Here is a 24,716-nt window from a genome sequence, read left to right on the forward strand (position 1 = left end):
TATATATATATATATATATATATATATATATATATATATATATATATATGTATATATATATAAATTGTTTCATAGCAACACGTTTCTTTTTTCCCACTGTTTCCTTTTGTTTTTTGATATTGTTCAGTGGTATTTTTAGTGCTCACAGTTATGCATTTTCGGATCATGTTCATTAAGACATTTATTGGTTGCAGGTTATGCGTTTGATCAAATGTCAATATGATATTTTTGAGTATGTTTTCTTATTTCTTATTTTAATTTTAAATTTGTGGCACTTTTAAAATTATTTATTTGTGATGCATTAGTACAGTTTAGAACTTTTAATTGCTCGGCTCTTGCTATTTGAAAGAGTGAGTTATCATGTTCATTAGGACATTTATTGGTTGCAAGTTATGCTTTTTCTGATCATGTTCATTAGGATTTATTGGTTGCAGGTTATGTGTTTGATCAAATGTCAATATGATATTTTTGGGTATGTTTTCTTATTTCTTATTTTAATTTTAAATTTGTGGCACTTTTAAAATTATTTATTTGTGATGCATTAGTACAGTTTAGAACTTTTAATTGCTCGGCTCTTGCTTTTTGAAAGAGTGAGTTATCATGTTCATTAGGACATTTATTGGTTGCAAGTTATGCATTTTCTGATCATGTTCATTGGGATATTTATTGGTTGTAGGTTATGTGTTTGATCAAATGTGAAGATGATATTTTTGGATATATTTTCATATTTCTTATTTTAATTCTAAATTTGTGTCACTTTTAAAATTATTTATTTTTCACATGGGATATATTTTCATTCCAGCATTTTAATAGATTTGTATTTAGAGGAGGAACTCACACGGGAGACAAATCACGTCGGTAGTGCAATGAAGGAGGAGGAACTCACAAGAATGAGGTAATATGAATCATGCATCTTTTAAAATCAGCATTGTTCAATGTACTTATATATGTATATATAAATTGTCTCACAGCAACACGTTTCTTTTTTTCCCACTTTTTCCTTTTGTTTTTTGATATTGTTCAGTGGTATTTTTAGTGCTCACAGTTATGCATTTTCTGATCATGCTCATTAGAACATTTATTGGTTGCAGGTTATGTGTTTGATCAAATGTCAATATGATATTTTTGGGTATATTTTCATATTTCTTATTTTAATTCTAAATTTGTGTCACTTTTAAAATTATTTATTTTTCACATGGGATATATTTTCAATCCAGCATTTTAATAGATTTGTATTTATCGGAGGAACTCACACGGGAGACAAATCACGTCGGTAGTGCAATGAAGGAGGAGGAACTCGGAAGAATTATTAGAGAAAGGGGTAATTCTGTCTTTACTGATATAAGTAGGGGAATAAGTGTAATTTCACATAAGGGAAGCATTTTGTTATGAGATAAACACTTTTCCGTTTCCGCAAAATACGTGTGCGATTCCGTGCAATTCTGTTATTCTGTTTTTCTTCCATCTCCTTCTTGCTCATCTTCTCCATCAATATGATATTTTTGGGTATGTTTTCTTATTTCTTATTTTAATTTTAAATTTGTGGCACTTTTAAAATTATTTATTTGTGATGCATTAGTACAGTTTAGAACTTTTAATTGCTCGGCTCTTGCTATTTGAAAGAGTGAGTTATCATGTTCATTAGGACATTTATTGGTTGCAAGTTATGCTTTTTCTGATCATGTTCATTAGGATTTATTGGTTGCAGGTTATGTGTTTGATCAAATGTCAATATGATATTTTTGGGTATGTTTTCTTATTTCTTATTTTAATTTTAAATTTGTGGCACTTTTAAAATTATTTATTTGTGATGCATTAGTACAGTTTAGAACTTTTAATTGCTCGGCTCTTGCTTTTTGAAAGAGTGAGTTATCATGTTCATTAGGACATTTATTGGTTGCAAGTTATGCTTTTTCTGATCATGTTCATTAGGATTTATTGGTTGCAGGTTATGTGTTTGATCAAATGTCAATATGATATTTTTGGGTATGTTTTCTTATTTCTTATTTTAATTTTAAATTTGTGGCACTTTTAAAATTATTTATTTGTGATGCATTAGTACAGTTTAGAACTTTTAATTGCTCGGCTCTTGCTTTTTGAAAGAGTGAGTTATCATGTTCATTAGGACATTTATTGGTTGCAAGTTATGCATTTTCTGATCATGTTCATTGGGATATTTATTGGTTGTAGGTTATGTGTTTGATCAAATGTGAAGATGATATTTTTGGATATATTTTCATATTTCTTATTTTAATTCTAAATTTGTGTCACTTTTAAAATTATTTATTTTTCACATGGGATATATTTTCATTCCAGCATTTTAATAGATTTGTATTTAGAGGAGGAACTCACACGGGAGACAAATCACGTCGGTAGTGCAATGAAGGAGGAGGAACTCACAAGAATGAGGTAATATGAATCATGCATCTTTTAAAATCAGCATTGTTCAATGTACTTATATATGTATATATAAATTGTCTCACAGCAACACGTTTCTTTTTTTCCCACTTTTTCCTTTTGTTTTTTGATATTGTTCAGTGGTATTTTTAGTGCTCACAGTTATGCATTTTCTGATCATGCTCATTAGAACATTTATTGGTTGCAGGTTATGTGTTTGATCAAATGTCAATATGATATTTTTGGGTATATTTTCATATTTCTTATTTTAATTCTAAATTTGTGTCACTTTTAAAATTATTTATTTTTCACATGGGATATATTTTCAATCCAGCATTTTAATAGATTTGTATTTATCGGAGGAACTCACACGGGAGACAAATCACGTCGGTAGTGCAATGAAGGAGGAGGAACTCGGAAGAATTATTAGAGAAAGGGGTAATTCTGTCTTTACTGATATAAGTAGGGGAATAAGTGTAATTTCACATAAGGGAAGCATTTTGTTATGAGATAAACACTTTTCCGTTTCCGCAAAATACGTGTGCGATTCCGTGCAATTCTGTTATTCTGTTTTTCTTCCATCTCCTTCTTGCTCATCTTCTCCATCAATATGATATTTTTGGGTATGTTTTCTTATTTCTTATTTTAATTTTAAATTTGTGGCACTTTTAAAATTATTTATTTGTGATGCATTAGTACAGTTTAGAACTTTTAATTGCTCGGCTCTTGCTATTTGAAAGAGTGAGTTATCATGTTCATTAGGACATTTATTGGTTGCAAGTTATGCTTTTTCTGATCATGTTCATTAGGATTTATTGGTTGCAGGTTATGTGTTTGATCAAATGTCAATATGATATTTTTGGGTATGTTTTCTTATTTCTTATTTTAATTTTAAATTTGTGGCACTTTTAAAATTATTTATTTGTGATGCATTAGTACAGTTTAGAACTTTTAATTGCTCGGCTCTTGCTTTTTGAAAGAGTGAGTTATCATGTTCATTAGGACATTTATTGGTTGCAAGTTATGCTTTTTCTGATCATGTTCATTAGGATTTATTGGTTGCAGGTTATGTGTTTGATCAAATGTCAATATGATATTTTTGGGTATGTTTTCTTATTTCTTATTTTAATTTTAAATTTGTGGCACTTTTAAAATTATTTATTTGTGATGCATTAGTACAGTTTAGAACTTTTAATTGCTCGGCTCTTGCTTTTTGAAAGAGTGAGTTATCATGTTCATTAGGACATTTATTGGTTGCAAGTTATGCATTTTCTGATCATGTTCATTGGGATATTTATTGGTTGTAGGTTATGTGTTTGATCAAATGTGAAGATGATATTTTTGGATATATTTTCATATTTCTTATTTTAATTCTAAATTTGTGTCACTTTTAAAATTATTTATTTTTCACATGGGATATATTTTCATTCCAGCATTTTAATAGATTTGTATTTAGAGGAGGAACTCACACGGGAGACAAATCACGTCGGTAGTGCAATGAAGGAGGAGGAACTCACAAGAATGAGGTAATATGAATCATGCATCTTTTAAAATCAGCATTGTTCAATGTACTTATATATGTATATATAAATTGTCTCACAGCAACACGTTTCTTTTTTTCCCACTTTTTCCTTTTGTTTTTTGATATTGTTCAGTGGTATTTTTAGTGCTCACAGTTATGCATTTTCTGATCATGCTCATTAGAACATTTATTGGTTGCAGGTTATGTGTTTGATCAAATGTCAATATGATATTTTTGGGTATATTTTCATATTTCTTATTTTAATTCTAAATTTGTGTCACTTTTAAAATTATTTATTTTTCACATGGGATATATTTTCAATCCAGCATTTTAATAGATTTGTATTTATCGGAGGAACTCACACGGGAGACAAATCACGTCGGTAGTGCAATGAAGGAGGAGGAACTCGGAAGAATTATTAGAGAAAGGGGTAATTCTGTCTTTACTGATATAAGTAGGGGAATAAGTGTAATTTCACATAAGGGAAGCATTTTGTTATGAGATAAACACTTTTCCGTTTCCGCAAAATACGTGTGCGATTCCGTGCAATTCTGTTATTCTGTTTTTCTTCCATCTCCTTCTTGCTCATCTTCTCCATCAATATGATATTTTTGGGTATGTTTTCTTATTTCTTATTTTAATTTTAAATTTGTGGCACTTTTAAAATTATTTATTTGTGATGCATTAGTACAGTTTAGAACTTTTAATTGCTCGGCTCTTGCTATTTGAAAGAGTGAGTTATCATGTTCATTAGGACATTTATTGGTTGCAAGTTATGCTTTTTCTGATCATGTTCATTAGGATTTATTGGTTGCAGGTTATGTGTTTGATCAAATGTCAATATGATATTTTTGGGTATGTTTTCTTATTTCTTATTTTAATTTTAAATTTGTGGCACTTTTAAAATTATTTATTTGTGATGCATTAGTACAGTTTAGAACTTTTAATTGCTCGGCTCTTGCTTTTTGAAAGAGTGAGTTATCATGTTCATTAGGACATTTATTGGTTGCAAGTTATGCATTTTCTGATCATGTTCATTGGGATATTTATTGGTTGTAGGTTATGTGTTTGATCAAATGTGAAGATGATATTTTTGGATATATTTTCATATTTCTTATTTTAATTCTAAATTTGTGTCACTTTTAAAATTATTTATTTTTCACATGGGATATATTTTCATTCCAGCATTTTAATAGATTTGTATTTAGAGGAGGAACTCACACGGGAGACAAATCACGTCGGTAGTGCAATGAAGGAGGAGGAACTCACAAGAATGAGGTAATATGAATCATGCATCTTTTAAAATCAGCATTGTTCAATGTACTTATATATGTATATATAAATTGTCTCACAGCAACACGTTTCTTTTTTTCCCACTTTTTCCTTTTGTTTTTTGATATTGTTCAGTGGTATTTTTAGTGCTCACAGTTATGCATTTTCTGATCATGCTCATTAGAACATTTATTGGTTGCAGGTTATGTGTTTGATCAAATGTCAATATGATATTTTTGGGTATATTTTCATATTTCTTATTTTAATTCTAAATTTGTGTCACTTTTAAAATTATTTATTTTTCACATGGGATATATTTTCATTCCAGCATTTTAATAGATTTGTATTTATCGGAGGAACTCACACGGGAGACAAATCACGTCGGTAGTGCAATGAAGGAGGAGGAACTCGGAAGAATTATTAGAGAAAGGGGTAATTCTGTCTTTACTGATATAAGTAGGGGAATAAGTGTAATTTCACATAAGGGAAGCATTTTGTTATGAGATAAACACTTTTCCGTTTCCGCAAAATACGTGTGCGATTCCGTGCAATTCTGTTATTCTGTTTTTCTTCCATCTCCTTCTTGCTCATCTTCTCCATCAATATGATATTTTTGGGTATGTTTTCTTATTTCTTATTTTAATTTTAAATTTGTGGCACTTTTAAAATTATTTATTTGTGATGCATTAGTACAGTTTAGAACTTTTAATTGCTCGGCTCTTGCTATTTTAAAGAGTGAGTTATCATGTTCATTAGGACATTTATTGGTTGCAAGTTATGCTTTTTCTGATCATGTTCATTAGGATTTATTGGTTGCAGGTTATGTGTTTGATCAAATGTCAATATGATATTTTTGGGTATGTTTTCTTATTTCTTATTTTAATTTTAAATTTGTGGCACTTTTAAAATTATTTATTTGTGATGCATTAGTACAGTTTAGAACTTTTAATTGCTCGGCTCTTGCTTTTTGAAAGAGTGAGTTATCATGTTCATTAGGACATTTATTGGTTGCAAGTTATGCATTTTCTGATCATGTTCATTGGGATATTTATTGGTTGTAGGTTATGTGTTTGATCAAATGTGAAGATGATATTTTTGGATATATTTTCATATTTCTTATTTTAATTCTAAATTTGTGTCACTTTTAAAATTATTTATTTTTCACATGGGATATATTTTCATTCCAGCATTTTAATAGATTTGTATTTAGAGGAGGAACTCACACGGGAGACAAATCACGTCGGTAGTGCAATGAAGGAGGAGGAACTCACAAGAATGAGGTAATATGAATCATGCATCTTTTAAAATCAGCATTGTTCAATGTACTTATATATGTATATATAAATTGTCTCACAGCAACACGTTTCTTTTTTTCCCACATTTTCCTTTTGTTTTTTGATATTGTTCAGTGGTATTTTTAGTGCTCACAGTTATGCATTTTCTGATCATGTTCATTAGGACATTTATTGGTTGCAGGTTATGTGTTTGATCAAATGTCAATATGATGTTTTTGGGTATGTTTTCATATTTCTTATTTTAATTTTAAATTTGTGGCACTTTTAAAATTATTTATTTGTGATGCATTAGTACAGTTTAGAACTTTTAATTGCTCGGCTCATGCTGTTTGAAAGAGTGAGTTATCATGTTCATTAAGACATTAATTGGTTGCAAGTTATGCATTTTCTGATCATGTTCATTGGGACATTTATTGGTTGCAGGTTATGTGTTTGATCAAATGTCAAGATGATATTTTTGGGTATATTTTCATATTTCTTATTTTAATTCTAAATTTGTGTCACTTTTAAAATTATTTATTTTTCACATGGGATATATTTTCAATCCAGCATTTTAATAGATTTGTATTTATCGGAGGAACTCACACGGGAGACAAATCACGTCGGTAGTGCAATGAAGGAGGAGGAACTCGGAAGAATTATTAGAGAAAGGGGTAATTCTATCTTTACTGATATAAGTAGGGGAATAAGTGTAATTTCACATAAGGGAAGCATTTTGTTATGAGATAAACACTTTTCCGTTTCCGCAAAATACGTGTGCGATTCCGTGCAATTCTGTTATTCTGTTTTTCTTCCATCTCCTTCTTGCTCATCTTCTCCATCAATATGATATTTTTGGGTATGTTTTCTTATTTCTTATTTTAATTTTAAATTTGTGGCACTTTTAAAATTATTTATTTGTGATGCATTAGTACAGTTTAGAACTTTTAATTGCTCGGCTCTTGCTATTTGAAAGAGTGAGTTATCATGTTCATTAGGACATTTATTGGTTGCAAGTTATGCTTTTTCTGATCATGTTCATTAGGATTTATTGGTTGCAGGTTATGTGTTTGATCAAATGTCAATATGATATTTTTGGGTATGTTTTCTTATTTCTTATTTTAATTTTAAATTTGTGGCACTTTTAAAATTATTTATTTGTGATGCATTAGTACAGTTTAGAACTTTTAATTGCTCGGCTCTTGCTTTTTGAAAGAGTGAGTTATCATGTTCATTAGGACATTTATTGGTTGCAAGTTATGCATTTTCTGATCATGTTCATTGGGATATTTATTGGTTGTAGGTTATGTGTTTGATCAAATGTGAAGATGATATTTTTGGATATATTTTCATATTTCTTATTTTAATTCTAAATTTGTGTCACTTTTAAAATTATTTATTTTTCACATGGGATATATTTTCATTCCAGCATTTTAATAGATTTGTATTTAGAGGAGGAACTCACACGGGAGACAAATCACGTCGGTAGTGCAATGAAGGAGGAGGAACTCACAAGAATGAGGTAATATGAATCATGCATCTTTTAAAATCAGCATTGTTCAATGTACTTATATATGTATATATAAATTGTCTCACAGCAACACGTTTCTTTTTTTCCCACTTTTTCCTTTTGTTTTTTGATATTGTTCAGTGGTATTTTTAGTGCTCACAGTTATGCATTTTCTGATCATGCTCATTAGAACATTTATTGGTTGCAGGTTATGTGTTTGATCAAATGTCAATATGATATTTTTGGGTATATTTTCATATTTCTTATTTTAATTCTAAATTTGTGTCACTTTTAAAATTATTTATTTTTCACATGGGATATATTTTCATTCCAGCATTTTAATAGATTTGTATTTATCGGAGGAACTCACACGGGAGACAAATCACGTCGGTAGTGCAATGAAGGAGGAGGAACTCGGAAGAATTATTAGAGAAAGGGGTAATTCTGTCTTTACTGATATAAGTAGGGGAATAAGTGTAATTTCACATAAGGGAAGCATTTTGTTATGAGATAAACACTTTTCCGTTTCCGCAAAATACGTGTGCGATTCCGTGCAATTCTGTTATTCTGTTTTTCTTCCATCTCCTTCTTGCTCATCTTCTCCATCAATATGATATTTTTGGGTATGTTTTCTTATTTCTTATTTTAATTTTAAATTTGTGGCACTTTTAAAATTATTTATTTGTGATGCATTAGTACAGTTTAGAACTTTTAATTGCTCGGCTCTTGCTATTTTAAAGAGTGAGTTATCATGTTCATTAGGACATTTATTGGTTGCAAGTTATGCTTTTTCTGATCATGTTCATTAGGATTTATTGGTTGCAGGTTATGTGTTTGATCAAATGTCAATATGATATTTTTGGGTATGTTTTCTTATTTCTTATTTTAATTTTAAATTTGTGGCACTTTTAAAATTATTTATTTGTGATGCATTAGTACAGTTTAGAACTTTTAATTGCTCGGCTCTTGCTTTTTGAAAGAGTGAGTTATCATGTTCATTAGGACATTTATTGGTTGCAAGTTATGCATTTTCTGATCATGTTCATTGGGATATTTATTGGTTGTAGGTTATGTGTTTGATCAAATGTGAAGATGATATTTTTGGATATATTTTCATATTTCTTATTTTAATTCTAAATTTGTGTCACTTTTAAAATTATTTATTTTTCACATGGGATATATTTTCATTCCAGCATTTTAATAGATTTGTATTTAGAGGAGGAACTCACACGGGAGACAAATCACGTCGGTAGTGCAATGAAGGAGGAGGAACTCACAAGAATGAGGTAATATGAATCATGCATCTTTTAAAATCAGCATTGTTCAATGTACTTATATATGTATATATAAATTGTCTCACAGCAACACGTTTCTTTTTTTCCCACTTTTTCCTTTTGTTTTTTGATATTGTTCAGTGGTATTTTTAGTGCTCACAGTTATGCATTTTCTGATCATGCTCATTAGAACATTTATTGGTTGCAGGTTATGTGTTTGATCAAATGTCAATATGATATTTTTGGGTATATTTTCATATTTCTTATTTTAATTCTAAATTTGTGTCACTTTTAAAATTATTTATTTTTCACATGGGATATATTTTCATTCCAGCATTTTAATAGATTTGTATTTATCGGAGGAACTCACACGGGAGACAAATCACGTCGGTAGTGCAATGAAGGAGGAGGAACTCGGAAGAATTATTAGAGAAAGGGGTAATTCTGTCTTTACTGATATAAGTAGGGGAATAAGTGTAATTTCACATAAGGGAAGCATTTTGTTATGAGATAAACACTTTTCCGTTTCCGCAAAATACGTGTGCGATTCCGTGCAATTCTGTTATTCTGTTTTTCTTCCATCTCCTTCTTGCTCATCTTCTCCATCAATATGATATTTTTGGGTATGTTTTCTTATTTCTTATTTTAATTTTAAATTTGTGGCACTTTTAAAATTATTTATTTGTGATGCATTAGTACAGTTTAGAACTTTTAATTGCTCGGCTCTTGCTGTTTGAAAGAGTGAGTTATCATGTTTATTAGGACATTTATTGGTTGCAAGTTATGCATTTTCTTATCATGTTCATTGGGATATTTATTGGTTGTAGGTTATGTGTTTGATCAAATGTTAAGATGATATTTTTGGTATATTTTCATATTTCTTATTTTAATTCTAAATTTGTGTCACTTTTAAAATTATTTATTTTTCACATGGGATATATTTTCATTCCAGCATTTTAATAGATTTGTATTTATCGGAGGAACTCACACGGGAGACAAATCACGTCGGTAGTGCAATGAAGGAGGAGGAACTCACAAGAATTATTAGAGAAAGGGGTAATTCTGTCTTTACTGATATAAGTAGGGGAATAAGTGTAATTTCACATAAGGGAAGCATTTTGTTATGAGATAAACACTTTTCCGTTTCCGCAAAATACGTGTGCAATTCCGTGCAATTCCGTTATTCTATTTTTCTTCCATCTCCTTCTTGCTCATCTTCTCCATTTTTCTTGGTGAGTTTATGTGTGTGATTCAAGTTTCCATTGCTTGATGTGTGCTAGATTAATGTTCTAGATCCAACATTTTGGTATCAGAGCCTAATCGAGCCTGGGATCGGGAAACACGAGTGAAATCAGTGAGGTTTCAATTTGCAATTTGGGAAACACGAGTGTGAGTGAGTGTTCTTCATCGATTCAGTGAATTGAACACGAATTGAGTGAAAATGAAGTTGAGCACAAATGGAGGAAATGTCCCTGCGCAATTGCTGGTTCTTGATGGAAAAAATTGGGAGCGGTGGCATATTCAAATGAAGGCGTTGTTTGAATTTCAAGACGTGATGGAGGTAGTGAAGAATGGCGTAGTGGCGGAACCAGCAGAACCCGCTACTGAGGCGGTGAGGAATGCATACAAGGATAGCAAGAAGAAGGATGCGAAGGCAATATTCTTTCTGCATCAGAGTGTAGATGATGCGAATTTCAATCTAATCTCGAAGGCGACCTCAGCGAAGTAGGCCTCGGATAAACTTGAGAAATGTTATGCTGGTGGAGATCGAATCAAGAAGGTGAAACTTTAAGTGTTGCAGTGACAGTTTGACTCAATGACGATGGAAGAGAATGAGAAGATTGTTGACTTCTTTGCACGAGTAAAGGTAGTCACCAATCAGATGGCTACACAAGGTGAGACTTTAACTGATGGAAAAATTTGTGAGAAAATTACTCGATCTTTGCTGGAAAAATATGATTATATAGTATGTGCAATTGAGGAATCCAAGGAAGTAAGTGAAATGAGTTTAGAAGAATTGCAAAGTTCACTAGAAGCTAGAGAACTTAGATTGCTAGAGAGAAATAAGAAGAAAATTGTTGAACAAGCCTTATTGGCTCAATCTAGTAACAAGAATTCTGGCGACAGTAACAGAGGAAGAAGTGGTTTTAGAGGAAGAGGTCGTGGTACGAACAATAGAGGAAGAGGTGACCATGTTTCTAGTAGTGGAAGAGGCCAGAATGATGTTGAAAATAAACCTGATCAGTCGCAGAGAGGCAGGGGCAGAGGCTACTATCGAGGTGGTAGCAATGGTAGAGGAAGAGGTGGTATGAAAAGGTTTGATAAACAGAACATCCAATGTTATAATTGTGATAGGTGGGGACACTTTGCAGATGAGTGTTATGCGAAGAAGGATTCCCAAGGTGATAAGGCAAATCTTGCCAAAGGTGATGATGAAGAAAATGAGCTAGTGATGCTCATGGTGACTACTGCAGATGAAATGTGCACCATTGATGAATGGTACCTTGACACAGGATGTTCTACACATATGACTGGTCATAAAGAATGGCTTGTCAACTTTGATGCAAGCAAGAAAAATAGAATCAAGTTTGCTGATGGTAGAGCTATGCTAGCAGAAGGAGTTGGAAATGTGATGATCAAGATGTCGAATGGTACACAGTACTGCATATCAGGTGTATTTTATGTACCTTGACTAGAGAGCAATTTGCTCAGTCTAGGACAATTAGTGGAGAAAGGCCATAAGGTGATTATGGAAGATAAAAAACTTAAATTGTTTGATTTAGGTGGTAAAAACAGTTTGATATTTGATGTTTCTATGTCTAGAAACAGGACATTTAGAGCCAATCTGGAAGCACTTTGCCATAAATGTCTAGTTGCAGAAGTGAGTGAAGATTATTGGGTATGGCATCACAGATATGGTCACTTGAATTTTAGAGACTTGCGTGACTTGAATACTCACAACATGGTTAGGGGGCTGCCATTGATAAATGTACCAAAAGAATTATGTAAAAATTGTGTTGAGTCTAAACAGCACAGAGAGTCTTTTAAGAAATTTGTTGAAACTAAGGCAAGAGAAAAGCTTGAAGTGATATACTCTGATGTGTGTGACCCAATGCAGTGTCAATCTCTTGGTGAGAGTAGATACTTTGTATCATTCCTAGATGATTTCACTAGGAAGATGTGGGTGTATATCTTGAAGAGAAAGAGTGAAGTGCTAGGAGTATTCAAGAAGTTCAAGAGAATGGTGGAGAGACAAACTGGTTTCTTGATAAAAACTATAGTCACTGATGGAGGAGGAGAGTATACTAGCAATGAATTTGATGAATTCTATGAACTGGAAGGTATTGTGCATGATGTGACACCTCCCTACACTCCCCAACATAACAGTGCAGCAGAAAGAAGAAATCGAACAGCGATGAATATGGTCAGATGCATGCTTAATGGAAAGAAGCTACCAAAATTTCTTTGGGAAGAGGCTGTCTCCACTGCAGTGTATGTGCTAAACCGAAGCCCAACAAAAAGGCTCAATAAAATCACACCTGAAGAAGCATGGTCTGGACGCAAACCAGTGGTTAGTCATTTTAAATTTTTTGGCTCTATTTGTTATAAACATGTGCCTGATCAGTTGAGAAAGAAGTTAGATAGCAAAAGTGAAATAATGATACTGCTGGTTTATCATGCCACTGGTGGTTACAAATTGTTTAATCCAATAACCAAAGAAGTGCTTGTGAGTAGAGATGAGGTAGTTGATGAATCCAAGGACTGGAATTGGGATAAAGAGATGGTAGAGGAGCCTACAAAAGTTGTGATTGAAGCTTCTATTGATGAGCCAAGTGATTCTTCTGCTGTAGTAATTGATGACAGTGACCAAGGAGGAGTAAGGAAATCACAAAGAGCTAGACAACCCTCTAGCAGGTTACAGGATTATGAATTGATACATGATTCAGCAATAGGGGAGGAAGGTGAGCTAGTACACTTAGCTCTATTTGCTGAATCAGAATCAGTGAGCTTGGAGGAAGTAATGAATGACACAAAGTGGACTGATGCTATGAAAGAAGAGCTGAAAGCTATTGAAAAGAATAATACATGGCAACTTGTGCCTCTGCCTGCTAAGAAAAAACCTATTGCAGTAAAGTGGGTTTATAAGGTAAAAAAGAATTTGAAAGGAGAGATTTCCAAGTATAAGGCCAGGCTAGTGGCAAAGGGATTCTTGCAAAAGGCTGGCATTGATTTTAAGGAGGTGTTTGCACCTGTTACAAGAATGGAGACAGTGAGAATTATTACTGCTATAGCAAGTCAAAAAGGGTGGCATATGCACCATATGGATGTGAAATCAGCCTTCTTGAATGGTCCTCTAGAGGAGGAGGTTTATGTGAGTCAACCACCTGGGTTTGAAATAAAAGGAAGTGAAGAGAAGGTGTACAGATTGAACAAGGCTTTGTATGGCTTAAAGCAGGCACCTAGAGCCTGGAACGGGCGCATTGATGGCTTTCTAACGAAGCTTGGATTCCTCAAATGTACAACTGAGCATGGTGTTTATATGAAGGGCAGCAATACTACTAACTTGACTGTAGTGTGCCTGTATGTAGATGACTTGCTTGTGACAGGAAATAATGAGACTGAAATTGCCAACTTTAAAGGAGAGATGATGAGAGAATTCGAAATGACTGATTTGGACCTTATTTTTTATTTTCTTGGAATTGAATTCAAGAGAACTGATGAGGGAGTGATCATGCATCAAGGGAGGTATGCAAGAGATGTACTGAAGAAGTTCAGAATGGTTGACTGCAATTTTGCAGACACACCCACTGCCACTGGTGTGAACTTGGTGAAAGATCCTAATGAAGAAGAAGTAGATGTAACTTTGTATAGACAAATGGTGGGCTCACTGAGGTATCTTTGTTGTACTAGACCTGACTTATTGTATGTTGTTGGCTTAATTAATAGATATATGGAGAATCCTAAATGTTAGTGCTTAGCTTTACTGAGCTTTAAAAGATTGGCTAAAATTTTGTCAAAACATAAGCACTTAGACAATGAAGGAAAGCTGGAGTTGCTGCACATGATGTCAAGGAATAAGATCGGGCTGCACAATGCACAAGGCAAGATAAAATGTCAAATGAAGAATTGAAGCTGCAGGATCCACGATGTCGGATACAATGTCCAGGACATCCTGCCCGAAAATACTGGAGTTGCTGCACAATGCACAAGGCAAGATAAAAGTCAAATGAAGAATTGAAGCTACAGGATCCACGATGTCGGATACGATGTCCAGGACATCTTGCCCGAAAATACTGGACACATAAATCTGTTATATCTTTAACAGATTATTGTGCAGTTAGCAACAGATTAGACGATCTATCTTTAGGAATGAATTAAAAGATAATTAAAGTTCGAATTACAAACCAGAAGAGTTCGTTCAGGGATTAAAGATTAAAGATAAAAACTAAAAGATCAAACTGTATCTTTTAGATCTTTAAGTGCAGATTTTTCAGGAGAATGATAGATCTCATCCAGCGCAAGTTGTTGCAGCCCAGATACGCACACTGCTATATAAACATGAAGGCTGCACGAGTTTTCGACCAAGTCCGGGATTGAAGAGTTATTTTGTGAGTTTTGGGACTTGAGTGTTTTGTGAGCCACCTTGATGCTACCCTAACATCAAGTGTTGGACCTGAGTGTGTAGAGTTGATCTCTTTTGTTCAGAGAGCAATCTCTGGTGTGTCTTTGATTTATTTGTAAACACGGGAGAGTGATTGAGAGGGAGTGAGAGGGGTTCTCATATCTAAGAGTGGCTCTTAGGTAGAGGTTGCACGGGTAGTGGTTAGGTGAGAAGGTTGTAAACAGTGGCTGTTAGATCTTCGAACTAACACTATTTTAGTGGATTTCCTCCCTGGCTTGGTAGCCCCCAGATGTAGGTGACGTTGCACCGAACTGGGTTAACAATTCTCTTGTGTTATTTACTTGTTTAATCTGTTCATACTCTCAAATATAATCTGCATGTTCTGAAGCGTGATGTCGTGACATCCGGTACGACATCTGGCATTGGTATCAGAATTTCACTAAACTTTCTCACTTCCGTGCTGCCAAGAGAATAATGAGGTATGTGAAAGGTACTCTCGATTATGGTATTATGTTTCCCAGTGCAGCCAAAAAATGTAATGTTCTGGGATATAGTGATTCTGATTGGTGTGGAGATAAGAGTGATAGGAAGAGCACAGTAGGTTATGTGTTCTTCTATGGTGATGCCCCAATCTCGTGGAGTTCAAAGAAGGAACAAGTGGTGGCTCTCTCCTCATGTGAGGCAGAATACATTGCAGCTGCTATGGCAGCATGTCAAGCTCAATGGCTTGATAATATTTTTGGTGAACTGAAGATGAAGGAAAAGGGTGCTATTACACTGATGGTGGACAACAAATCTGCCATCAATCTAGCTAAACACCCAGTTGCTCATGGGAGGAGCAAACACATTGAAACACGATTTCATTTCCTTAGAGAGCAAGTGACAAAAGGCAAGCTAAGTGTTAAGTATTGTCCAACTACTGTGCAAGTAGCAGACATATTCACTAAACCATTGAAGATTGATCAGTTCAAAGAGTTAAGGAGCAGATTGGGAGTGATTGAAGTGCAGTGAAGATCTCTGTTAAGTGTTGTGAGGGTGTTGTATCTGTGATTTGTTGTTTTCTTTTACAGTTATTGTAATGTTGAGTTTAAAGAATAGATACAGAATTAAAGGAGACTATTAGAGAAAGGGGTAATTCTGTCTTTACTGATATAAGTAGGGGAATAAGTGTAATTTCACATAAGGGAAGCATTTTGTTATGAGATAAACACTTTTCCGTTTCTGCAAAATACGTGTGCAATTGCGTGCAATTCCATTATTCTGTTTTTCTTCCATCTCCTTCTTGCTCATCTTCTCCATTTTTCTTGGTGAGTTTGTGTCAGTGATTCAAGTTTCCATTGCTTGATGTGTGCCAGATTAATGTTCTAGATCCAACAAGAATGAGGTAATATGAATCTTGCATCTTTTGAAATCAGCATTGTTCAATGTACTTATATATATATATATATATATATATATATATATATATATATATATATATATATATATATATATATATATATATATATATATTGTCTCACAGCAACACGTTTCTTTTATTCCCACTTTTTCCTTTTGTTTTTTGATATTGTTCAATGGTATTTTTAGTGCTCACAATTATTCATTTTCTGATCATGTTCATTAGGACATTTATTGGTTGCAGGTTATGTGTTTGATCAAATGTCAATATGATATTTTTGAGTATGTTTTCTTATTTCTTATTTTAATTTTAAATTTGTGGCGTTTTAAAATTATTTATTTGTGATGCATTAGTACAGTTTAGAACTTTTAATTGCTCGGCTCTTGCTGTTTGAAAGAGTGAGTTATCATGTTCATTAGGACATTTATTGGTTGCAAGTTATGCATTTTCTGATCATGTTCGTTGGGATATTTATTGGTTGCAGGTTATGTGTTTGATCAAATGTGAAGATGATATTTTTGGATATATTTTCATATTTCTTATTTTAATTCTAAATTTGTGTCACTTTTAAAATTATTTATTTTTCACATGGGATATATTTTCATTCCAGCATTTTAATAGATTTGTATTTAGAGGAGGAACTCACACGGGAGACAAATCACGTCGGTAGTGCAATGAAGGAGGAGGAACTCACAAGAATGAGGTAATATGAATCTTGCATCTTTTGAAATCAGCATTGTTCAATGTACTTATATATATATAAATTGTCTCACAGCAACACATTTCTTTTTTTCCCACTTTTTCCTTTTGTTTTTTGATATTGTTCAGTGGTATTTTTAGTGCTCACAATTATGCATTTTCTGATCATGTTCATTAGGACATTTATTGGTTGCAGGTTATGTGTTTGATCAAATGTCAATATGATATTTTTGGGTATGTTTTCTTATTTCTTATTTTAATTTTAAATTTGTGGCACTTTTAAAATTATTTATTTGTGATGCATTAGTACAGTTTAGAACTTTTAATTGCTCGGCTCTTGCTGTTTGAAAGAGTGAGTTATCATGTTTATTAGGACATTTATTGGTTGCAAGTTATGCATTTTCTGATCATGTTCATTGGGATATTTATTGGTTGTAGGTTATGTGTTTGATCAAATGTCAAGATGATATTTTTGGGTATATTTTCATATTTCTTATTTTAATTCTAAATTTGTGTCACTTTTAAAATTATTTATTTTTCACATGGGATATATTTTCATTCTAGCATTTTAATAGATTTGTATTTAGAGGAGGAACTCACACAGGAGACAAATCACGTCGGTAGTGCAATGAAGGAGGAGGAACTCACAAGAATGAAGTAATATGAATCTTGCATCTTTTGAAATCAGCATTGTTCAATGTACTTATATATATATATATATATAAATTGTCTCACAGCAACACGTTTCTTTTTTTCCCACTTTTTCCTTTTGTTTTTTGATATTGTTCAGTGGTATTTTTAGTGCTCACAGTTATGCATTTTCTGATCATGTTCATTAGGACATTTATTGGTTGCAGGTTATGTGTTTGATCAAATGTCAATATGATGTTTTTGGGTATGTTTTCATATTTCTTATTTTAATTTTAAATTTGTGGCACTTTTAAAATTATTTATTTGTGATGCATTAGTACAGTTTAGAACTTTTAATTGCTCGGCTCATGCTGTTTGAAAGAGTGAGTTATCATGTTCATTAAGACATTAATTGGTTGCAAGTTATGCATTTTCTGATCATGTTCATTGGGACATTTATTGGTTGCAGGTTATGTGTTTGATCAAATGTCAAGATGATATTTTTGGGTATATTTTCATATTTCTTATTTTAATTCTAAATTTGTGTCACTTTTAAAATTATTTATTTTTCACATGGGATATATTTTCATTCCAGCATTTTAATAGATTTGTATTTAGAGGAGGAACTCACACGGGAGACAAATCACGTCGGTAGTGCAATGAAGGAGGAGGAACTCACAAGAATGAGGTAATATGAATCTTGCATCTTTTGAAATCAGCACTGTTTAATGTACTTTTATATATATATATATATATATATATATATATATATATATATATATATATATATATATATATATATATATTGTCCCACAACAACACGTTTCTTTTTTTTTCCACTTTTTCTTTTTGTTTTTTTTTTCTCACTTTAAATTTTTAAAAATCATGCAACGCACAGGTCCCACACCTAATTTTTATTATAAAGTTAACAAAAATAGAAATAACAATTTTTGGATTCTGATGATATTGTGTATTTGATTATATAAATAAAATAAAGAAGACATGTATAATTATTTTAATGTAATAGGAATTACTGATTTATCAAGTCTTTTTTTGTTATGATATTTTTCTCCCTATGATATTGTATGTATATGTAAATTTGTTTGGGGCCCTTGTGTGGAGTACCCTCAGGTATAGGGTATTTTGTTTTTCTGAATTAGGATGGAAAAAATGTTGACTTGGCAAATGGATAATGTTGTGTTTGTAGAAATTGATTGTTCAAGTGCTTGCGGTGTGAAGAATCCATGATTCACTTGGGGAGGATATCACATTTTTGTGTTAATTCCTCACAATGTATTTGATTGTGCAAATAGAAGATTCACTTTATATTAACTATAGTTTTCTTTAATATCGCATTCTTTTTCTTTATTTTCTTTTAGGTAGATTTGACACAATGCATGTTGCGGCAAGGTAATTTGAATTTCGTGATTAGGTTTTTTTTGGTTTTGTTTAAGCGTAAGAAATATTATTATTATTATTATTATTATTTAGTTTCAGGGCTTATGATCGAGCTGCGATCAAGTTCCGTGGCGTTGATGCGGATATCAAAAGGAAATCGACCTTTCTAAAATGTCAATGATGATTCAACAGGTCTCTGAATCATTTGTAAATTAGTTAGTAATTTAACCTATTATTGTAAGATAAAATAAAATTATTGTATCATGTAATCATTTTAAAAATTCACAAATATTTATTGTTTAAGAAGTAAACGTTCGAAAATACAAAACTATGAATGTTAATTAAAATAATATATCTCACATTTTAAATTAAGAAAATATGGTTGTATTTTATTTGAATTTTAAATATTACTGACAAATCCTTTTCTACTAACATGATCCATTTCTGCAACAATAGTTTTTATTTAAATTGTTTAGGATCGAAGTGGTGATATTAAATTATTTGGATAGAAGTTATAAAGCAGGTTGTTAACTGTGAAGTGTTTTTTTAATTTGTTGCTATTTTTTAACAAATTTGAATTGAATTTGTAGTTTGTGGATTTTATGTGCAGATGAGTAACTTGACGAAGGAGAAGTTTATGCATATTTTGTCGTGACAGAGCATTGGTTTTCCAAGGGGAAGCTCCAAATACAGGGGATTCAATATGGGTTAAATCTATATTGTTGTTAGAGGGTAGTCTTATTCTGTATCAATGATTTGAATTTGGGCTTTAGATCTCTTTGTAGTTCTTTTTTCCCTTTTGTTAAGTATGTGCTCAATGAGATACTGGGACGGCAAGGTCAAGGCATTTATCTAAATTGCTAGATATTTTCATTTGGGCATCTTTCATATTATGTAAATTGCTAGATATTTTCAGTTTTTATATGCCAAGGTCAAGGCATTTATCTATCTTTGTTGCTTCTTGAGAACAGTTTCTACCGGTATTAGTGGTGCAAGCTACTACACTGGAACTTTCAATATTGTCAATCGCTCTCCGGGTGGAAGGTATGTTGTTGTGATGGCATTTGCTTTTGCTTCTATTTGCCTGGTACTTATACTTTTTCTATGCCTTCTTGCATAGTGTTTCGTAATAATTATTTTATTTTTTTCCAGCCATTCTGGCTGCCACGTAATAGAGCAGTTGCTAGAAGAATCCAGAACATGCGATGGTGGTCTGTGATAGACTATTCTATTTTTGTGATCTTGAAACTAAATTTCTTTGCCTTGCTCTATTTTCCCTTTTTTTTTTTGCTAAATCATGTTCACATATTGGTTGATATTAATGTAGTGTTGCAGTCTTTCATATGTCGAATTGGTTGCCTTGAGCAGCCAGTGTTAACATGCATACACAGGAAATGATCCTGGAAGGAAAATTTTGCTTGATGGAGAGGTCACTATTGACACAATGGCAGATGATGTGGAATTCACAGGTTAGATTTTGGAAATCCAAAGGAACGTCGATAACTAATCACTTACTAATTTGAAGTTTTTTTTTAAAACAGTGCTGATTGAAGCTCATTAAAATGTGTACATTTTTTGTCGCGAAACTGCCTTTTCTTATTTTAAAAACTTATCATCTACAGACTGTGACGGATAGTTGGATAGAGAATGTTGTCAATGGGCTGATGGGCAAGCAGGTATCAGCTTCATCTTATACATTTGTTAACCATGATTCATATTATTTTTTCCCATTCAATGTTATTATATTTTGTGTTATGAAATTTTGGGTACTATATGCAGAACATGGTTTTGACCGGACTGAGTTCTTGAAGCTCTCTAATAGAATAGAGTACACAATTCGAACTTGGTATCTTCTATAATTTGAGGAGTTGATGGTATCATCTATTTTTTGATTTGTCTAACATAATCATAGTTATTTTTAAGTTGTTGTAGATCCTTTATGTAATTTATTTTTTGAATTCTGTTATGGAGTTCAGATTATATATATATATATATATATATATATATATATATATATATATATATATATTTACATGGAAAAATGTGGTTAATTTTTTCCCTATTATTTTACCGATAATGTTTTGTTAATTATGATGTTTAAATAATTATTTAATTATTAATATTCAACTTTATTATGCTTCAGCATTATATTTCATTTTATGCCTATGTTGCAAATAAAAAAAAATGTATACCAAATTGGTTAACAAATGACCCGTGCATATGCACGGGTTACAATCATGAGCACAAATTACATATTATTGGCCTTCGTGCATTTATATTTACATAGTATATTTTTTATTTTCTGTGTATTTTAATTATTTCTCTTTATATTTATGGGTGAAAATAAATTATACTCAGAATTCCCTATTTTATTGTAATTGAACTAATTAAGTGACCCGTGAGTACGCACGGGTTACAGACTAGTCTTTAAATAATGAAAAAAAACCCACCAATGAATTATTTTTAAATTGGTTTATATCATATTAATTATATTTTATTGATTTGTTATTAAATACAATGAAAATACTAAATTATTTAGCAATTGTAGCAAAGGCAATGAGACTAGTTAATTGCAGCAATTGAAGCATCACACATGTCACCTTCATAATGGTCTAAAAAAGGCACTCAAACTACTACAATTTCTAATGATAAGAGTTGCAATATATCTATCAAAGTTGTTCACACTTGATCGAGTTGAAAGTGAAGAGATATTAACAAAGGATTTTCAAATATCACCTTCTAGAGATGTAGCTTCAAATCCACTGTTACTAGTTCAAAAATACTAGTAGGATTATATTTCAGCTAAATATTCTTTTTAGGATTGTGTTTTTTTTTTCTCGTAAACATGAAATATTTGAACTTTGTCTCTGTAAAAATTGTAATATATTTTTCATATTAGTAAAATTTAAAAAGTGTCATTTTTTTGGTCCAAATGGAGGTTTGGATATCCAATCATATATGTAATGTTATTTTACATCAATTATATGTATAATCGATGTAAAAAATCACCATAAATTTCAAGCAAAAAATACATTTTAATTTTGTAAGGACAAAAAATTCTAAAATTACATAACCAATATTTAGATATTTTCATATTTATGATGACAAAAATTATATTTTAATTTTTTTTTATTTTCAGAAAATAGAGAATATATTAAACCTTAAACCTTGGCACAAGGAGTGACCAAGATTAGGAAAGAAATTACAATACAAATAGAATTCATAAACATAGCCCCCCTTCTCTATCAGCTCATGAACTAAATCTTTACAAATCAGTGGCTGTGCCTATAACAGTATTCATGCACTTGACATATATTTACGAGTTATACACACATCATAAATATACGGTATCTATCCAACAACAATGAAACCAAAACTAACCGTTAACGTAGCACCCTGAAAATTACAATTAATTCAATTATACATAGATATTTATTTCTTTAGTAATATATAGGTTGTGAGTAATTTCTTGTACAGTTAGTTGTGTGCAATGTTTTATTCAAATGAGGTTTCAGTGTGTAATTAATTATTTTGTTTGTCATTAATTTAAATTAATTAAGTCCTAAGTTTTTCCAATGATTTAGTACTCAAAATTTTTTATCGATAATATTATAATTTTTTAACTAGTATAAATTTTAATTTTTGTTATGTAATTTAATTTCATCACGGTATAATTACAAAGTGTAAAATTACACTATATAATTGAGCCCTCTCTTAGTAACACCTCACTTCGTGAGACACATGTCTCACAAGATGCAACAAGGACACATGGAATCCACTACCTCTCCCCACCAACATCACCACACGGCCACACCACCCACACCCCTCACCAATCCAATTCAAAATTAAAAAGCGACTTTTTCACCAATACAATTTTCTCCCTCACCCTCACCAAAAGTTAGAAAAAACAAGAGAACTTCTCATATATAGTTTTTTTTTTTTTTAGTTTCCACCCTGAGTTGAGTGTTAGATGAGTCATTCGAGTTTAGGATTCTTTTTTATATGTATTTGATCTAGATCTAGGCTTTAATATATATATATATATATATATATATATATATATATATATATATATATATACTTTATTCTCATATATAATTGTATTTTGAGGTTGTAATTAACACTTATCTCTATCTATTATACAAGTAAGCCCCTGACTACTGGAGCTCTGTCCTTTTGACACCTGTCCCACTACCGGACTCTGTCATGTTGACACCTGTCCAATTATAAACCTTCTTTTATATTTCTTTGCTCATTGCTCACTTCAGTCCGTGTGTTGATACCTGCCCAATAATAAACCCTCTTTTATGCTTCTTTGCTCATTGCTCACTTCAGTCCACGTGTCCTGCCCCTTTGTTTATGTTCGTCCTGTCCGTTTTTGCTTCTTCCCTTCTCCGCTTTCCATTTTTTTGCCCGTACCTACAGCTGTCCTGTCGGGGTTTTTTTTCCCATTTCTTCTTTTCCCAATATTGTCATTGTTTTGCCATTCCCATCCCGTACCTCCACCTCTCTTGTCCTCGCTCCGTTCACTATTTCTCTCCTTTGGGCTTGCTTTCTGAACTTTTGGTTTGTGTTGCATTTGCTTCTTTTTTCTGGTTATGTGTTCATTGTCTGTTTACCTTTTTCGGTTTCCCTTGGACTGAAGTACTGAAAACATGCGTGAGCTTTGTCTGATTCTGATTTACATTGCTACTGTTTATGCCTTTCTGTTCGTTTTGATGCCTACTACTGTTTCTATTTTGTTTTTTTTTCACACGTTTGTATGTAGTTCGTTTTGGCCTTTATGTTCGTTTGCATGCATGTGTTAAAAACCTTCACCTTTGTCTTTGTTTTTTATGTGTATTGCTTTGGACTCTTCATTTTCATTCATGTTTAAAGCTTTACCTTTGTAGTTGGCTTTTTATGTGTATATTTGCTTTGTACTGAAAAAAAAACATGACCTTTGTCTCATTTTGATTCTCATTTAGTTTGGTTGTATATTGCTTTGAACTGAAAACAAATGTTGTCTCATTTTGATTTTCATTGGGTTTGGTTGTATATTGCTTTGGACTGAAAACAAATGTGACCCTTGTCTGATTGTCATTCTTATTTTCTTTAGTACTGTTTAACTTCTTCTATATCCAGCTCTGGAACTGTGATTTCGTTTTTCTTTTTCCAGGTTTGTATTTGGTTTTTGTGTTTCTATCCGTTTTGATTGATGTGTAAAAATATTTTATTACCTTTGTATTTGATTTTTTTTATTTCCTTTATTTTTGTCCATCCTTCTTTTTTGTTACCTTTTACCTTTTTGTTGGGCTTTACTGATGTGTGTTGCTATTTTCTTCTCTTATATCCAGGTTTCTATTTTCGTCCAACTTTTTTTCCCGGATTGCTCCTGTTTGCCACTGTTTGCAAAACCAAAAAGGTTTGCTAATGTCTGCTGTTGTTTTGTTCTAACCACGTTTTGAGCTATGCATTTGCTCTTCTTTTTCCATTCCTTTCATTCACCAAGTTTGTATTTGGTTCCTTTTGATTCTCTGCCGATTTGTTTGTTGGTTTTAAAAAACATCTATGCTTACACAATGATGCAACTACACTATTTTTGGGTTTGCGCCTGACTATGTTTTCCATTGTCAATACTATTTTGTCTTATACTATTTCCCTGTTCTTTGTTGTTTTATTCTGAACATAAAGGTTTTTGATGTTGGTATTGTTCCCCTTATTTGGCCCTGTTTGTCG

At 32.1% G+C, this 24,716-nt stretch overlaps 3 long non-coding RNA genes across 6 annotated transcripts; all 3 read left to right on the top strand.

Annotated features, from left to right (window-relative positions):
• Positions 1-234: 234 nt before the first annotated feature.
• On the top strand, positions 235-6,537 carry LOC114420314. 3 transcript variants are annotated; one of them, XR_003668383.1, is made up of 10 exons: positions 235-895; positions 1,092-1,129; positions 1,218-2,409; positions 2,606-2,643; positions 2,732-3,923; positions 4,120-4,157; positions 4,246-5,197; positions 5,394-5,431; positions 5,520-6,048; positions 6,379-6,537. It is a non-coding gene; the product is annotated as an uncharacterized LOC114420314 (long non-coding RNA). The 3 variants fall into 3 exon arrangements; XR_003668382.1 differs by having other exon boundaries at positions 4,246-4,774; positions 5,105-5,197; positions 5,520-6,537; XR_003668381.1 differs by having other exon boundaries at positions 5,520-6,537.
• A 505-nt stretch (positions 6,538-7,042) lies between these two features.
• On the top strand, positions 7,043-9,967 carry LOC114417786. Of its 2 annotated transcripts, XR_003667919.1 has the most exons (7): positions 7,043-7,564; positions 7,895-7,987; positions 8,184-8,221; positions 8,310-8,838; positions 9,169-9,261; positions 9,458-9,495; positions 9,584-9,967. It is a non-coding gene; the product is annotated as an uncharacterized LOC114417786 (long non-coding RNA). The 2 variants fall into 2 exon arrangements; XR_003667918.1 differs by having other exon boundaries at positions 8,310-9,261.
• A 9,661-nt stretch (positions 9,968-19,628) lies between these two features.
• Positions 19,629-20,921, top strand: LOC114417802. Its single transcript, XR_003667928.1, has 3 exons — positions 19,629-20,467; positions 20,621-20,674; positions 20,778-20,921. It is a non-coding gene; the product is annotated as an uncharacterized LOC114417802 (long non-coding RNA).
• Positions 20,922-24,716: the final 3,795 nt, after the last annotated feature.

Source organism: Glycine soja, chromosome 7, assembly GCF_004193775.1.
Source record: "Glycine soja cultivar W05 chromosome 7, ASM419377v2, whole genome shotgun sequence".
NCBI classification, from domain to species: Eukaryota; Viridiplantae; Streptophyta; class Magnoliopsida; order Fabales; family Fabaceae; genus Glycine; species Glycine soja.